We start from the raw sequence: 14992 nt of genomic DNA, 5'->3' as shown, positions 1-14992 counted from the left end.
ATTTAGCTAGAACGGTGTGGAAACCAACCCTGGCCACGGGTCAGTTAAGGACAGGAGAAACCCCAAGGAAGGACAGTCGCCAGTAGGCCAACAGGTGCAGAATGGACACCCAGGACAGGATAACCAGATTAGGATCAGGACAGGATCACCAAGGTAAGATCAGCACCAGCAGTTCAGTTGCAACGCCTGCGCTACACCCTCTCTGCAGCTATCAGTCAAAACCCCGATTGGGTTATCGAATTCCCCAGCAAAGTGCTCCGCCAGCACTTAAGGTTCTCAAACCCCCAATGGGTCTGTGAGCCTGTCGGACAGAGTGCTCCGCAGCACCTCTGTTTCAGGATCAGCTATTGAGTGCGTTGGGTCAGTGAAAGGTCAGCTATTCCGACAAGTCGGACGATTTCTCTAGCTAAACCTAGGCTAGTTATACTGTTTTCGGGTCAGTGTACCACCCCCCAAATGTTGCAAGTGTAAGAATCCCCATTTTTGATTGGTCCAAAGGTAGGACAGGTCAACACACCAACCAGGATTTGACTTTCACAAGCCCCAATTTACATCTTTTGGGACCGCCTATTGAATTTGGGGTTCCCATGATATGTGCTCTTCCCCTAACAATGCTCAATACAAATTCATATACAATTGTTTCAAATGTAGTACAGTTCAGCTTCGTCTTGCTGGGTTACAGGTCGGTTCCCAGGAGCATCTTGGCTGTGGCTGCCAGCTGGCTGGGTTCCACTGGTACAAGGTTTTCTTTCCTCTGCCAGGGTGACATGCGCAGTAGGGACTTCAAATATGGAGTAGTAATCACCTCCTAGGCCCAAAAGATTCACCACATGAAAAGTAAAGGAAGACACTTTAGAACACAGAAATAAATGAATACACTGTATACCAGGAATCCCTATATGACTCCCCTTACTTTATATTAACTATAGCATTACGATTAGTGCAAGACGAACAGCATAACAAAAGCTGCAGGGCAAGCATCAGACATGTGAGAACACAGAGCGGCCATTTTAGAACTAGTGCGCAAGCGCAAAGATTTCCCACCAGAACTACGAGTACGTCACGTCAGGTGAGTGTGACCGATGCATGCGCAGAAGAAATTCCCGCATAGCAGCAGCCATTTTAGTGGCAAGCGTTTTATTATTAGTAAACACATATGCAAGCTTCGCTGGGACACCCCGGGTAATGTAAAATGTGCAATATTAGTAATACAAATAGGTTGATTATATGTTATTAACATTATTTGAGGTTCTTGATACAAGCAAGTCGCTGTACGTGCGATTCCTTGCTCCATCACCTGCGGCGGTCACTGTTCGCAGGAACATCTCGCCCGGCTGCTTCTCTCTGTCCAGGAGGCCGGATTTTTGTGCACGTACTTTCTGCCAGAGTTTTTTTCCCTCGACTGTGTTGTTTTTAGCAGTCCCTGCAAGATTGTGCACAACAGAAAACTGCCCGGAAAGCCCCACATGTCCCTGGGAATTCATGTCACCAGACCACATTTCTAACTAGGTTGGGTTTTACTGGACGACTCGGCGTCTTGTAGGTGGGGTCGTGGGGGGGAGAGAGAGGAGGTGTGAAATGCGGGCTCTAACCACGGATTAAAACGACGCAGTCGTGTGATAACATGCACCTTGTCCAGTTTACATATTTGAATAGATTTGTTGAGCAGCAGTGCCGAGTGGGGCGTTTTAGTTGCTTGTGCGAGAAGTGATGCTAATGCAGGCGACCACCGATGTTTGACTCGAGTTTCTTGGGTACATTCTGGGCCGCTCCTGCTTTTACCGAGGGCGTCACACAGCATCCCGGAGCTTGGAATCTTATCTGTTTTTTTGTTGAATGGCAAACAAATCGCAGGTTTCGTGACCCATGTCCCGTAAACCCAGGACTGACTGCTGACCCGGCGGCTCCTTCTGCACGTTACCTATACGAAATGGGCCCGAGAGAAGGCCTGTGGCGCTGTCGTGCAATCAACATGCATGTGTAGATGTAGCCCATGCTCTGTGATATCTGCTTTGCTTGAGCGGAGAGTCCCACCTGAGGCTTGTTTTTAATATGATTAGTCTGATTAACTCACTCAGCTGTTAAAGCAATGCACCGAGCACTTCACATTTGCGACATGGATGGAAGAAAAATACACAATTAATGGTAGCTCCGAGGCTTCCACCCGTGCAGATGTTGAATGCAATGTGCCACTTAGAACGGTATCTGCTCGTGTTATATATCGAAGAAGATACAGTTTTAGAGAGCATATTTAATAACTTGTTAAAAAAAACTTACAGAGCTTTTCGCCGTTAGGTCGTTTTGGCAACTTGTATGGTACAGTCACTGATATCTATAGGGGGCACAAGTGGACGAAATATTGAATCAAGCAAAGAAGGCTTTTTATCAACACCACATAAGGCATGTTTACAATAAACACTGGAATGAATTCCTTTCTCGAGGCTTGGGTTATGCAATTAAGCATTTTTTCAGTTTCTGAAATACTCTTTCATATTCCATACTCCCTCTCTCCCTCCCACGCTCCATCTTCCTTTCTTCATTTCTTTCTTTCTTTTTTCTTTCTTTCTTTCTTTCTTTCTTTCTTTCTTTCTTTCTTTCTTTTCCTGCGTTTCTTTCTTAAATATATAACTATGCGCGTGTGTCATTTCATAATTTATATTATCATTATCAATCAAGCTATGTATATTTTCATATATGCATATATATAGGGTTACCAAATATGTGTGTGTGCGTGCATGTCATTGCATCATGTCATTATGCATCCCAGGAAAAGAGAGCATATATTCCCTGCCCCCTGGCTGTGTTTGCTTCCCTGTCCCCTGTCCCCTGGCTGTGTTTGCTTCCCTGCCCCCTGGCTGCGTTTGCTTCCCTGCCCCCTGGCTGTGTTTGCTTCCCTGTCCCCTGGCTGTGTTTGCTTCCCTTCCCCCTGGCTGTGTTTGCTTCCCTGCCCCCTGGCTGTGTTTGCTTCCCTGCCCCCTGGCTGCGTTTGCTTCCCTGCCCCCTGGCTGTGTTTGCTTCCCTGCCCCCTGGCTGTGTTTACTTCCCTGCCCCCTGGCTGTGCTTGCTCCCCTCGCTGTGCTTGCTTCCCTGCCCCCTCGCTGTGCTTGCTTCCCTGCCCCCTCACTGTGCTTGCTTCCCTGCCCCTCTAGCTGTGCTTGCTTCCCTGCTCCCCTGGCTGTGCTTGCTTCCCTGCCCCTGGCTGTGCTTGCTTCCCTGCCCCCTGGCTGTGCTTGCTTCCCTGCCCCCTGGCTGTGCTTGCTTCCCTGCCCCCGTGGCTGTGCTTGCTACCCTGCCCCCCTGGCTGTGCTTGCTACCCTGCCCCCCTGGCTGTGCTTGCTTCCCTGCCCCCCTGGCTGTGCTTGCTTCCCTGCCCCCCTGGCTGTGCTTGCTTCCCTCCCCCCTCGCTGTGCTTGCTTCCCTGCCCCCTCGCTGTGCTTGCTTCCCTGCCCCCCTGGCTGTGTTTGCTTCCCTGCCCCCTGGCTGTGCTTGCTTCCCTGCCCCCTGGCTGCGCTTGTTCCCCTCGCTGTGCTTGCTTCCCTGCCCCCCTGGCTGTGCTTGCTTCCCTGCCCCCCTGGCTGTGCTTGCTTCCCTGCCCCCCTGGCTGTGCTTGCTTCCCTACCCCCCTGGCTGTGCTTGCTTCCCTGCCCCCTCGCTGTGCTTGCTTCCCAGCCCCTCCTGGCTGTGCTTGCCTCCCTGCCCCCTGACTGTGCTTGCTTCCCTGCCCCCTGGCTGTGCTTGCTTCCCTGCCCCCTGGCTGTGCTTGCTTCCCTGCCCCCCTGGCTGTGCTTGCTTCCCTGCCCCCTGGCTGTGCTTGCTTCCCTGCCCCCTGGCTGTGCTTGCTTCCCTGCCCCCTGGCTGTGCTTGCTTCCCTGCCCCCCTGGCTGTGCTTGCTTCCCTGCCCCCTGGCTGTGCTTGCTTCCCTGCCCCCTGGCTGTGCTTGCTTCCCTGCCCCCTCGCTGTGCTTGCTTCCCTGCCCCCCTGGATGTGTTTGCTTCCCTGCCCCCTGGCTGTGCTTGCTTCCCTGCCCCCTGGCTGCGCTTGTTCCCCTCGCTGTGCTTGCTTCCCTGCCCCCTCGCTGTGCTTGCTTCCCTGCCCCCTCACTGTGCTTGCTTCCCTGCCCCCTTACTGTGCTTGCTTCCCTGCCCCCTGGCTGTGCTTGCTTCCTCTCCTGTGTGTGTATGTGGCTGTGTGTGTGTATGTGACTCTGTGTGTGTGTGTGTGGCTCTGGGTGTGTGTGTTTGGCTCTGGGTGTGTGTGTGGCTCTGGGTGTGTGTAGGGCTCCGGTGTGTGTAGGGCTCTGTGTGTGTGTGGGGGGGCTCTCTGTGTGTGTGTGTGTGGCTGTGTGTGTGTGTCTCTCTGTGTGTGTGGCTCTGTGTGTGTGTGTGTGTGTGTGGCTCTGTGTGGATAGCTTTTTTTGTAGGTGGCTCTATGTGTGGGTGGCTCTGTCTGTGTGAGGGTAGCTCTGTGTTGGGGGCTCTATGTGAATGACTGTGAGTGGCTCTGTGTGGGTGGCTCTGTATGTGTGTGTGGGTGGCTTTGTGTGTGTGGCTCTGTGTGGGTGTAAATGCAATAGGTCATGCATTTGCGAGCGATTAAGCTATTGGCATTGTAAATGACAATGCCATTTATTTAACGATTAAGCTATTGGCAATGCCAATAGCTCTACCTTTAATGATGCCGAGACCATTGCATTGTAAATGCTTGTTCTCCTAGGGTTTCAGTGCAGAGCTCTGCTCTCTAGTAGTTAGGGTATACTTAAAAACACAAGTCTTACGATTTAGTGACAACAGGCCTCTTACATTTTGTTTAAATGAAGTACACTTCATTTCTATATTTCCAGCAATCCACTGCCTGAAAAGATGGTTGCTGGTTTGAAAAGCTCAGCTATTTATGGTTTAAATTGTGTCCTTAATACTTTTGTTGGCAACAAGGCCTTTTGGAGGACATCTTATGCAAACCCCGAAGCATAACATGTTTATGAGTTTTTCCTCTCTTCAGCCTCTTTAAAATTTCCTGAGTGCATTTCAATGGGGAATTAAACCACATGTCCCTTTCGCACCTTAAATGACCCTTATTCAAATTTTAATGTTCAGATGACTCCGTATGACTACATTTAATATGTTCATGTTTATTCGGATCCGATTAATCACTTTAAAACACTCTTTCTCTTACTTTCTTCCTACAAATATTTCAGTTTGCATTTCCTTTTCGTGTCTCAATCAAACTTTATGCTTCATGAAAAAGGCTGGCTGAACAGGGCTGCCATACATGTGAGCTGCACTTCAAGATACTGATCAGAATATAGATTAATAATACCAATGCCTGAACATTAAAATTGAAATTTATGCTCAAGAAGAGATACTGGTTTAATTCCCATGTGGAATGTATTCAGAATGTTTTAGCAGGTTGAAAAAAGCAAAGCAAATTAGAATTTTCACTTTTAGGCTTTTAAATAGTGACTGTTCAACATGAACATTGTTTCCAACACGTGTTAAGAGAACCACTCAAACTCTAAATAATAGTTTTTAATACAAAAAATGTAAATTATTTGTTTAAGTACAAATCATGTTTCTCTTGCTAGCCTATTTAGGCAAGATATTACTGGAAGTGCAATAGTTATTTTTGTTTAGTTCAGAGAGGCCTGTTTCCCTCTTAAACCATGTCTCGAGATTCTAAAAAGATTTTAACAACTGAGCACAACTATCATGAGACCAGTCTGGAGAATCAAGAGACTTGGCAAACCTGAAAAAAGGAACGTTTTAAGCCATGCAGTTTGGTTTCTATTAAAGCCTTTTAAATTGAGTTATCTGAAGCTGCTTATAAGCACTTTCCTTTCTACCTAAGTACAGTGCTGCTAAAATCAGTGGGAAGACATAGCAGGTGCTAACTATTTTATAATCTGCCACAACATACCTCATCTGTGAAAAACAAAACAATTTTAAATAAAAACAAAACAATTACAAAAATAATCGGTCTGTTGACACTAAACAGCCTAAATAAAAGATCAAGTGCACCTTCTTTTAAAGTGAGGGCAACTGGAAATGTGGCAGAAAATAAGAGAAATTGCTTCGCTCTTTCCCCTCATATTTTAACCTTGCCTGCACAAACAGTGTAAACAGGGTGAGGTCAGAGCTACTGATGCGGCCACAGTTCAGGGATACAGCTGTTAAGGCGCAATGAAACCACAATTCTGCGGATCACATTTTCTGTGCCTATTATCCTTCCTCTCATAATATTCTTCAGGAACCTGATTTCTTCCACCTAGACAGCGGGTTTATTTGACATCTACCTTGATGCGGCAGATTTACACAGGAGGAATAACTTTTGTCTGAGTTTATTTCACTTTATATAAATATGTATAGATATCAAAATGTATATATAAATATATATATACTAGCAGCCCGTCCCGACGTTGTACAGGTGTATGAATTGCTGCCGGCCAGTAGTATATTGTTTTGTAGGGTTTTGTTTATCAATCAATCAATCAATCATGACATTTGTATAGCGCACTACTCACCCGGAAGAGTCTCAAGGCGCTTGGGGGAAGGGGTCCGCTACTGATCGAACAGCCAGGTCTTGACTTGTCTCCTGAAGGCGAGGTGGTCCTGGGTCAGCCGAAGGTGGATGGGGAGGGAGTGCCATGTCTTGGCCGCCAGGTAGGAGAAGGATCTGCCTCCGGCGGTGGCTCTTTGGATGCGTGGTACTGCGGCGAGGGCGAGGCTAGTAGATCGTAGCTGGCGGGTGGGCGTGTAGAAGGTCAGGCGGTCGTTGAGGTACTTGGGGCCCAGGTCGTGGAGAGACTTGTGTGCGTGGGTGAGGAGCCTGAACGTAATCCTCTTGCTGACGGGGAGCCAGTGCAGGTCCTTCAGGTGGCCGGAGATGTGGCTGCGTCGGGGGATGTCCAGGATGAGTCGGGCGGAGGCGTTCTGGATGCGTTGGAGTCTTTTCTGTAGCTTGGCTGTGGTTCCGGCGTAGAGGGTGTTTCCGTAGTCCAGTCGGCTGGTGACGAGTGCCTGGGTGACCGTCTTCCTGGTTTCGGTCGGGATCCATCGGAAGATCTTGCGGAGCATACGTAAGGTGTGAAAGCATGACGAGGAGACGGCGTTAACTTGTCTGGTCATCGAGAGGGAGGAGTCCAAGATGAAGCCCAGGTTGCGTGCGTGGTCTGTTGGTTTAAGAGTGGTGCCCAGGGCGGGGGGCCACCAGGAGTTGTCCCAGGCGGAGGGTGATGGTCCCAGGATGAGGACTTCCGTCTTGTCTGAATTCAGTTTCAGGCGGCTGTTCTTCATCCACTCGGCGACGTCTTTCATCCCTTCGTGTAGGCTAGTTCTGGCGGTGTCGGGGTCTCTGGTGAGGGAGAGGATCAGCTGGGTGTCGTCAGCATAGGAGATGATGTTGAGGTTGTATTGGCGTGCGATGGCTGCAAGAGGTCTCATGTAGACGTTGAAGAGGGTGGGGCTGAGTGATGATCCTTGCGGTATGCCGCAGATGACTTCGGTGGCCTCGGATCGAAATGGGGGGAGGCGGACTCTCTGTGTTCTCCCGGCGAGGAACGAGATGATCCACTCCAGTGCCTTCTCTTGGATACCGATGTTGCTGAGGCGTTGAACTAGAGTGCGGTGGCAGACAGTGTCAGTAGTGTGTGAACTCGAGTTTCCCTACTTTATTTTTCCTTGCAATATTATATAGCGCGTACTCGACAACATGACATGAGCACAGTTTACATTACAGAAGAACACATTAATTTGTGGTAAGCACGAGGAGACAAAGCGATTTGCCTGGAATCACAGGATGTTGAGCTGATGCCTGGTGGAGGGACGACTCCACCAGGAGTCGTCCCAGGCGGAGGGTGATGGTCCCAGGATGAGGACTTCCATCTTGTCTGAGTTCAGTTTCAGGCGGCTGTTCTTCATCCACTCGGCGACGTCTTTCATCCCTTCGTGTAGGCTAGTTCTGGCGGTGTCGGGGTCTCTGGTGAGGGAGAGGATCAGCTGGGTGTCGTCAGCATAGGAGATGATGTTGAGGTTGTATTGGCGTGCGATGGCTGCAAGAGGTCTCATGTAGACGTTGAAGAGGGTGGGGCTGAGTGATGATCCTTGCGGTACGCCGCAGATGACTTCGGTGGCCTCGGATCGAAATGGGGGGAGGCGGCCTCTCTGTGTTCTCCCGGCGAGGAACGAGATGATCCACTCCAGTGCCTTCTCTTGGATACCGATGTTGCTGAGGCGTTGAACTAGAGTGCGGTGGCAGACAGTGTCGAACGCTACAGAGAGGTCCAGGAGGATGAGTGCCGCTGTTTCCCCGTTGTCGAGCAGGGCTCGGATGTCGTCGGTGGCTGCGATGAGGGCGGTCTCGGTGCTGTGGTTGGCTCTGAAACCAGACTGCGAGGGGTCGAGGGATCCGTTCGTCTCGAGGAAGGCGGCAAGCTGTCTGTTGACGATCTTCTCGATGACTTTGGCAGGAAAAGGGAGGAGCGAGATGGGGCGGAAGTTCTTGAGGTCGGTGGGGTCCGCTGTTGGTTTCTTCAGTAGGGCGCTGAGCTCGGCATGCTTCCAGCTCTCCGGGAAGGTGGCGGTGTTGAAGGAGGTGTTGATGATGTTCCGGAGTTGGGGTGCAATGGTGGAGTCGGCCTTGTTGAGGATGTGGTGGGGGCAGGGGTCGGTTGGGGATCCGAAGTGGATGGTGTTCATCGTGCGGGCTGTGTCTTCGGTGGTCACCGTGGTCCAGGTGCGGAGGGTGGCGGTGGGGGCCGTTGGTTTGACGGTTGGGTGCGTGGATGGTGCACCGAAGCTGTTGTGGATGTCGGCGATCTTGCGGTGGAAGAACGAGGCGAGAGAGTTGCAGAGATCTTGTGAAGGAGTAATGTCGTTGTTGCCGGTGCTGGGGTTGGAGAACTCCTTGACGATGCTGAAGAGTTCCTTGCTGTCGTGGGCGTTGTTGTCCAGTCGTTCCTTCAGTGATTTCTTCTTGGTGGTGCGGATAAGCTGGTGGTGCTTGCGGGTGGCGTGTTTGAGGGCGGTCATGTTGTCGGTGGTCTGGTCGAGGAGCCAGGCTTTCTCGAGGGTGCGGCAGGTCTTCTTGGAGTCCTTGAGTTCGTCGGTGAACCAGGAGGCTTTCTTGCTTCTGGGCCTGTTGGGAGGGTTCTTCAGTGGTGCGAGGTCGTCGGTGCAGGCGGTTAGCCACTGCGTGAAGTTGTTGGCTGCATCGTTGGGGTCAGTTGTGCTGGCGGTTGGGTTCTGGCTGAGGGAGGTGGTGAGCTGCTCGGCGGTGATCTTGCTCCAGCTCCTGCGAGGAACCTGTTATGGGTGGTGGTGGGTCGTGGTTCTTCTGAAGCTGAAGTGGACGCAGCTGTGGTCGGTCCAGTGAAGTCCCGTGGAGTGGCTGAAGGTGATGTGCTTGCTGGATGAGAAGAGGGGATCAAGCGTGTGGCCGGGGTAGTGGGTGGGGGTTGTCACCAGTTGCTTCAGTCCGAGGTTGGCGAGGTTGTCCAGCAGGGGGGCGGTGTTGCAGTCCTTGTTGTTCTCCAGGTGGAAGTTGAGGTCCCCTAGGAGGATGTAGTCCGTGGAGGGGAGGGCGTGCATTAGATAGATAGCATTTCTTATCTGTGACAGGCCTGTGAAACGCTCCGATTCACAGTGCACTGCTGATGCACTTAAGAGTGCGCATTCAGTAGTGTGTGAACTCGAGTTTCCCTACTTTATTTTTCCTTGCAATATTATATAGCGCGTACTCGACAACATGACATGAGCACAGTTTACATTACAGAAGAACACATTAATTTGTGGTAAGCACGGGGAGACAAAGCGATTTGCCTGGAATCACAGGATGTTGAGCTGATGCCGAGATTCGAACGTAGCTCCCCAGCTCTAAAGTTCGCAATTCTAGAACTTGTGGCGGGAGGTGTGTCTAAAAGTGAATGTCGTGCTGGCCATCAATGAGAGAGACCTGTGCATTTTTCAAATGGGTGGTGAAAAAATATGAGTATATTGCTGGAGATGTGGGCCGCCGTGCCACCAATGTACTTACCGGGGAGGGGAAACCCATTATTCCACAACTTTCTTTCCGCATACCATCACTCCGCATACTTTCATTTCGAAAGTACCATGACTCCGCAATGCCATTATAACTCATGGCATTACATTTTATATGCTTTTACCACGCATACATTTACAACGAAATTCGTTGTAAATGCATGAATGGTAAAAGCATGTTTTTTTTTAATGTTTGGATAAGGTAAGTATGGGTATAGGGATATATGTTTTGGGGTACTGAGGTATATATTTTGGGGTGTTTGGGTATTTTAAGGGTTCAGATATAGTTTTGAGTTAGGGGGTACAGGGGTAGTTTTAGGGTTTAGGGATAGGTATGGGTTTTGGGGTACAGGGGTATTTTTAGGGTTCAGGGGTAGGTTTGGGTTTTGGGGTACATGGGTATTTTAAGGATTCAGGGCAAGGTTTGGGTTTGGGGTACAGGGGTATTTTAGGGTTCAGGGGTAGGTTTTGGTTTTGGGGTACAGGGTTATTTTTAGGGTTCAGGGCTAGGTTTGGGTTTTGGGGTACAGGGGTATTTTTAGGGTTCAGTGGTAGGTTTGGGTTTTGGGGTACAGGGGTATTTTAAGGGTTCAGATATAGTTTTGAGTTATGGGGTACAGGGGTAGTTTTAGGGTTTAGGGATAGGTATGGGTTTTGGGGTACAGGGATATTTTTAGGGTTCAGCGGTAGGTTTGGGTTTTGGGGTACATGGGTATTTTAAGGGTTCAGGGCTAGGTTTGGGTTTTGGGGTACAGGGTTATTTTTAGGGTTCAGGGCTAGGTTTGGGTTTTGGGGTACAGGGGTATTTTTAGGGGTTCAGTGGTAGGTTTGGGTTTTGGGGTACAGGGGATTTTAAGGGTTCAGGGCTAGGTTTGGGTTTTGGGGTAGAGGGGTATTTTAGGGTTCAGGAGTAGGCTTGGGTTTTAGGTTACAGTGGTATTTTTAGGGTTCAGGGCTAGGTTTGGGTTTTGGGGTAAAGGGATATTTTAGGGTTCAGGGGTAGGTTTGGGTTTTGGGGTACAGGGTTATTTTTAGGGTACAGGGCTAGGTTTGGGTTTTGGGCTACATGGGTATTTTAAGGGATCAGGGCTAGGTTTGGGTTTTGGGTTACATGGGTATTTTAGGGTTCAGGGGTAGGTTTGGGTTTTGGAGTACAGGGGTATTTGTAGGGTTCAGGGGTAGGTTTGGGTTTTGGGGTAAAGGGGTATTTTTAGGGTTCAGGGGTAGGTTTGGGTTTTGAGGTACAGGGGTATTTATAGGGTTCAGGGCTAGGTTTGGGTTTTGGGGTACAGGGGTATTTTTAGGGTTTAGGGAAAGGTTTGTTTTTTGGGGTACAGGGTATCTTTATAGGGTTAAGATGGGTTAGTGTTTAAGGGTGTTGGGGTATTTTAAGGAGTAAGGGTGGGTTATGATTATGGGGTGCAGGGGTATTTAAAGGGAGCAGGGTGGGATTAGCACACGATATGAGACATGGCATGAAGGGCGGAACGTACCACACGCCCCCAGCGTTTGTCACGCCCCCAGCACACGCCCACAGGGCCTACTTTGCTGGCACGGTTCTTTTACCATTTAAATGTATATGGTGGGCGTCTGCATAGCCTATGTCCTTCTGCTGCAACTGCCCTTTCCAACGCTGTATTGGGTGTTGTGATTGGTGCTGTGGTTCCTGAGATTACCCGCCTCAAAGGTTTGGGCTCTCTCTTTATTATATTAGTATGGATATATATATATATGTGTGTATATATATATGTGTGTATATATATATATATATATATATATATATATATACATATATACTAGCAGCCAGTCCCGACCTTCTCCGGGTGCAACAGGCTTCCCCGACCCCCGGCTGCCCCGACATTGTGCAGCAGCCCGGGCCCCCGCCTTCCCCGACCCCCGCCTGCCCCGAACCCCCCCCTGTCCCGACATGGGTTCCCTTAACTGAGCCGCCACTCCTCCCGCCTGTCCGCTGCTCGCACCGCCGCTGGCCTGTCCGCTGCTCCTCATGTCACCGCTCCTCCCCGCGCCATGTCCGCCGCTCCTCCCCGCGCTCCTGACGTGAGCACGCACGTCGCGGCCGGCGCTACTTCGGAGGGACTGCTTTTCTACTGTAAATTTTTTAAATAACGTTTTTTTTATTTTTATTTATATAGCCTATAACCATCTACACACCGTGACGATTCCAACGGTGTATCGGGTGTGTGGATTTGGCGCTGTGGTTCCCGAGTTTACCCGCATCAAAGGCTGAAAGTTCTTCCTTTATTATAGTAGTATATATACGCTGAGCACCGCCAAGCGGCCTCAAGGTAGGAGCCGACTAGGGCAAGCATCCAGCTTGCTAGTTTGACGGGCATATATCCGTCTGCTACTCCGATATCGTGAGGTCGCTTGATTGGCGAGGGGAGACCACTCGTCCGCTTCGATTCACACATGGGGCGCCAAGACTAAACAGGACTACCAGTCCCAGCAGGCACTGGGACATTTGGACTGCCCATCAGGGGCGTGCCATGATTAGTATCAGGGCTGGTACCTGCATTCCCATCATCAGTTCGCCAAATCCTCTGAAGAGAAGGCGGGAGCCTTCGAAACGCGTCAGGAATTCCACGGCGAAATGGGATTGAATCACTTTCTCTTGAGCTCCTCAGCTATTCAAGCACGCTGTGGCAAGAAAGGCGAGTTCAAGTTTCTCCCCGCGAGTGTGACCGTGTCCTTACACGCGAGCGCACATATATATATATATATATATATATATATATATATATATATATATATATTGAAGCTACGCACATTTTTCAATATAAGAGATGGTCTCGATAACAACATGGTAATACCCACGGAACCATCTACGAGTGCGCTTCAAGCCCGGGATGCTAGAACTTTGCTCACTCTGCAACAAATGGGTAATGACAACAGCCAAATCGATTGCAACCTGACCACACAACAAGAACTTGTGGAAGCAGACATTATACAATCTGGTTCAGGCATGAGCCCGTTCAAGCCTACTTCATGTTTCATGCCAATTATGCCTAAGGACTCCATCGATTCCTTTCATGAGGTAGTTACCTCTGATTTAAAAAAGCTTTACCACCAAGTCAAACATCGGAAAAGGATAAAAAGTCATAAAGAAAAGCAATATTGGGCCCTCATCTCAAAACTTAAGAACGACCATACGAATATTGTGTGTAGCTCCGATAAAGAGGGAAACATAGTGATTTGGCCTCAAGCACAATATATTGCTGAGGCGAATAAACAGTTGTCAGATATCGCTTGTTACCAAATCTCTAACACAAAACAGTATGAACACGCTAGAGATTCCCTAAAAAAGATGCTCCGCAAATTTAAAAGAGAAGAACTGATATCAATGCAGGAATTCAAATTCGTAAATGTCGACCAACCAATCATGCCCAGGTTTTATTTAATACCTAAAGTACATAAGGGTACATTACCAACTCCAGGCAGACCAATAATCTCTGCAATTGGCAGTATAACAGAACATTTGGCGCAGTTTATTGACTATTTCCTACAAGAACTGGTGACTAAACTACCTACTTTTATCAAAGACACTGGGGATTTTTTTACTAAAATAAAAGACATTCCATGGTCAACAAATTTGCTTTTTATAACTCTGGATATAGAAGCTCTTTATACGAGCATAGAACATCAAGCAGGTCTAAGAGCATTAGAATATTTTTTGGGTACAAGACCTCTCCATTGTTATAACCATAACAAAATGATTTTAGAATTTGTAACATGGTGTCTCCATCACAACTATTTTGTCTTTGGTAAAGATGTATACCTACAGAAGAGAGGTGTTGCCATGGGGGCCTGCTTTTCCCCCAGCTATGCGTGCTTGCACGTAGGCTGGTGGGAGAGGTGGGTCCTCATGGGGGAGCACTTTCAAACATTTTTGGAACATGTTATTTTATGGGTTCGTTATATAGACGACGTGTTTTTAATTTGGAAGGGGTATGAGGAGAGTGCTAGATCTTTTATCTCAGGCCTCAACATCAATTCTGTAAATTTAAAGTTTACATCCAACATCAGTAAAGACTATGTAGACTTTTTAGATGTCAGGGTTTCCTCCAAGAACAACAAATTGTCAACTACCCTCCATAGAAAGGACACAGCCGGGAACTCAACGCTTCACGCAAGCAGTTCCCACCCACGTCACGTCATAGATAACATACCCTATGGCGAATTACTTCGTCTGAAACGCATCTGTAACGATGAAGAGGAATTTGATAAATGCACCTCTGATGCAGTGACTAGATTTAAGGCCAGAGGGTACAATGAAAAAATCCTCAACATGGCAGTAAACAAAACTAAACAAAAATCTAGAGAATCACTGTTCCTGCCAAAATCCTCTGCTACGAACAGTAATACAGATTCAGCCAACTGCAACATCAGGTTTATTACATCGTTCAGTTGTCAGGAAAGAAAAATTAGGGCAATCCTTACTAAGAGTTGGCCTATTCTTAAGACAGACGGAGTTCTGTCATCCCAACTCCCCAGCAATCCTATTATTACATTTCGCAGAGGTCCTTCTATGCGGACTTTAGTGTCTAACCCTTTTCCTGAACTCCCTAAAAGTACATCCTGGTTCAAACCCCGGCCGGGGTTTTACAAATGTTCGAGTTGCAGAGCATGCAAATTCGGCATAAACACGACCCATTACAGCACCCCTTTCAGTGCCGTTCCTTTGCCCATTAGGGAAAATTACAATTGCAAGACGGAATATGCTGTATATGTTCTAGGGTGCACCTGTGGCCTGAGATATGTTGGCAGCACCAGGCTACAGGTGCATGCCAGAATATTGCAGCATCTCCGGGCAATTGTCAACAATGACAGTTCCTACCCTGTCGCGAGACACTTTAAAAGCATACACGATAACAATCTTAAGTGTCTCACCTACTATGTACTCACCTCTGTACCTAAACCTCGAAGAGGTGGCGACAGGGACA

The sequence above is a fragment of the Lissotriton helveticus genome, chromosome 12 (assembly GCF_964261635.1).
Source record: "Lissotriton helveticus chromosome 12, aLisHel1.1, whole genome shotgun sequence".
NCBI lineage: Eukaryota > Metazoa > Chordata > Amphibia > Caudata > Salamandridae > Lissotriton > Lissotriton helveticus.
This window is presented reverse-complemented; position numbering follows the sequence as displayed.